Source organism: Triticum aestivum, chromosome 7A (assembly GCF_018294505.1).
Source record: "Triticum aestivum cultivar Chinese Spring chromosome 7A, IWGSC CS RefSeq v2.1, whole genome shotgun sequence".
In the NCBI taxonomy this organism is placed as follows: Eukaryota; Viridiplantae; Streptophyta; class Magnoliopsida; order Poales; family Poaceae; genus Triticum; species Triticum aestivum.
Genome location: NC_057812.1, coordinates 253,158,068 through 253,161,296, shown reverse-complemented (window position 1 = coordinate 253,161,296; position 3,229 = coordinate 253,158,068). Strand labels below are relative to the sequence as shown.

The window sequence follows — 3,229 nt, the reverse complement described above, 5'->3', positions numbered from 1 at the left end:
CAGCAGCCGGCGCAGAAGCCGGAGAGCAAAGACGCAGATGACTGGGCCCCACGCCCAGCCGGATTACCATTGTACCCCTGGGGGGTAGGCCTGTATAAACCCCCCGGGACACCCATGCAAAGGAGATGGATCCCTGCTAGTTTTAGACACCACGTAGGGAGGAGAAGAGAGCAAGCAGAGCGCTTCTTCCTCCTCTCGCCAAACAGCTCAAGGAGCATCGTGTAGACACTTGTTCATCTAGTGATCATGCGGAGACCGCGCAGAGCAGCAGTAGGGGTGTTATATCCACGGAGAGCCCCAAAGCTGGGTAAGATTCGCCGGCGTGTATGTCTTCGCCTCATCCCGTTTCCAGGCACCGGCGATGTTTTACTGGCTCCCACAATGATAAGCCACCCGTTGGCATATGTCGCACCTACCACCCGACAGGGAGTGAGTTAGTGCCTAGACGTGTTGTTAGTGGCCAGATGTGGCGCCTGAGTGGTGCATGAAGGTCAGCTCCCTATGTATATATAAGTTACAATGAAGAAAGAGAAAACAGGCCGAGAGAGCTTGGGTTGAAGAAATAATTTTACATCAACTTAATTCAAAAGGATCAATCTAATATAGTACGCATATTAAGAAGCTACATCGGTTTGCGATGAACATCATTCCTATCCACAGCAAGAGTTTTCAATGTGCACAGACCTTGACAAATGATGTCCGATCATCGGCTCGCCAAACCAGGATGTGTGCCACTCAAAATTCCTAAACAATACTGGTTGCTAATCAACTGAAATAGGAGAAAAGAGGATTTAGGCTAACCAGCTGAAGCAGGATAAAAGATGCACCAAGACAACCTAGAAACGATGTGCACACGTCAGCATGCATCCCTAAAAAAGGGCCACGTAGGAAGATCTCTTTATAATATGTTATGCATGTAGGGATAATAATCATTCGAGTAGAGTCAGCATTACACTTCTGCAACTTCTACAGCAATAATGACATTATATATTACATAACCTCTATGAAATTTACTACCGCTGAGCAGAAAAGGATTACATAATACATTTGATAGTGAGAGATTTCTTTTTACCAAAAAGAATAAGAGAAAATAATGGCGCTGAACTAAACAAAGGGAAGTGACCATAAGTTGAGTAATATTGTTAAAAACGACAATCAACAATACTCATTGGAGTAAGATTCAAATTACATGGTCGAATTAGATCTCCTTATCTCGATGAATCTCAAACTGGGATTTTGATATCTCAATAAATCTGAGATTCAAAGTTTCTAAAAGCTGCAATAATGCTTTACAAATTAGAGCTTACCTAAAATTAAACAATATCTTGCCCAGAAGCCGAGGTAGACCCTAAAAACTGCAAACTGTATGCTAGCTCTAATCATGGTTGAAAGTTTTGAGAGCCAATTCTGAAGGCATCAGACTGTTAGCACATGCAACATCTCATGTAATATGAATACAAGTTTTGTGTAAATCATGTAAAATTAAACATCAATGTTGAATTTACACAACCATACTGTTAGCAACAAAGGCATGAATGAAACAAAAAGAATGTGGCCTATCTAATAATAGTAGGAAGATCAACATAAATCCATATTCTCTTTGCAATGTGGCTTATCTAATAAAAGTACGAAGAGCAAAATAAATCTATGTTCTCCCAGCATTCTATGGTGCATGTTTTGCCCTGTTTGTGAGTAGAAGAATATGCAGGCTACAGTGAAAGTTAAGTTGTGCCTAAAAATTAACATTCCAAGTTTCAGATAGGATATGAACCAAGAAAATACTGATTTTCTATACAGACATCACAGCTGTGGTCATTTCCGCGAATAGGTGCAACCTGTTGGCGGCGTCGGATGGCTTTGGCTCCGAGTCCAGCAACGCTGCGGCAGCCTCCCACTCCGTCTAAGTGTATGGGATGCAAAGAAGAATCCTGGGAAAATATGGGATACATGAACTATTCTGGAAGTTATAGAACTACTAAAGCAAATTTAAAGAGAAAACAAAACTGTAAAATCTATAGAAGCATGACTGTATAAATACAGACTGTTAGATATGTACTTTATCTTCATTCCAGAAAAACTAAACTAAGTTTAATATAGTCCTATGTTTTCCAGATTTCTACAATGCTTAAGTAAAAGTCTGAAACATTAGTATGATTATTTGGACTTTTTGTGGAACCTCAAGCTAGTTCTCAGGGTTGTCCCTCGTCTCAAAGCACAGATATGCGGATACGTTTTTCTATATATATAAAGTAATGAATTTTCATATGATGAATACCCTTGTATTGACCTTCAGGCACACATAGCATAATTTGATAGTCTGGCAAGGGTTCAAACATCACAAATTACAACTCAAAAGCTCTAAAGTTCACAAATAAATCACATCCATTTCATAAAAAACAGTAGCTAATTAAGGTTTCTGGCAACAGTACTTAAAGGAATACATGTAGCATAGATTTTTTTTCAATAATAGCATCAAGCTTGTTCTTCTTCAAGTTCTCATATCCAGAAATCACACGAGATGTAGCTCTTAGACTGCATTGCCGGCTACCCCATTAGCAGATAGAGCCCCTATTTTTGATGCTCTGCTTGAGCTGGAGGTCACATCCAAAATGCTGCTTGCTGGATAGAAGTACTATCCCAAGTCATGGCTGATCTGAACGGAAAAGGGAAAAGCAAATAAGTCAACTAACGGCAACACCGATTGGGGATGGGTGGAGAGGGAGAGGAGATTGAAAAGAGCACTCACCGCCCGGGGAGGGGAAGCACCAGCAGTCAATGGCCAGATCCTTCTTCAAACGAATCGGCGAGCGCAGATCGGACGAAGCCCATGGCATGGCAGCGGCGGTGGCGGCCCCTGGGTGACGACTGACGAGCGAGGGCGTGAGTGCTCTCTCTCGTAGGTGACCCACCTCCCTCCCTCCCTCCCTCTCTCAGCCCCGGATCTGAGAGGGATGGCGGTGTCCACCACCGCGCCTTGGCCTCTCCCCGAACTCCAACAGAGTGTTAGTAGTGTTCGGGGCCTAAGCAGTGGGGGTGTGATATGTCTCCAACGTATCATTAATTTATGAAGTATTCATGCCATGTTTACAATAGTTTTATATGATTTTGGTATGATTTGATTAGAACTAACCTAGACTGACGCTATTTTCAGCAAAACTACCGTGGTGTTATTTTTGTGCAGAAATAAAAGTTCTCAGAATGCGATGAAAATCAACGGAGATTTTTTTGG

At 42.1% G+C, this 3,229-nt stretch overlaps 1 long non-coding RNA gene across 1 annotated transcript; it reads right to left on the bottom strand.

Annotated features, from left to right (window-relative positions):
* Positions 1-978: 978 nt before the first annotated feature.
* LOC123151333 (uncharacterized) lies at positions 979-3,017 on the bottom strand. Its single transcript, XR_006475621.1, has 2 exons — positions 2,747-3,017; positions 979-2,653 (listed from the first exon to the last, which is right to left on the bottom strand). It is a non-coding gene; the product is annotated as an uncharacterized lncRNA (long non-coding RNA).
* Positions 3,018-3,229: the final 212 nt, after the last annotated feature.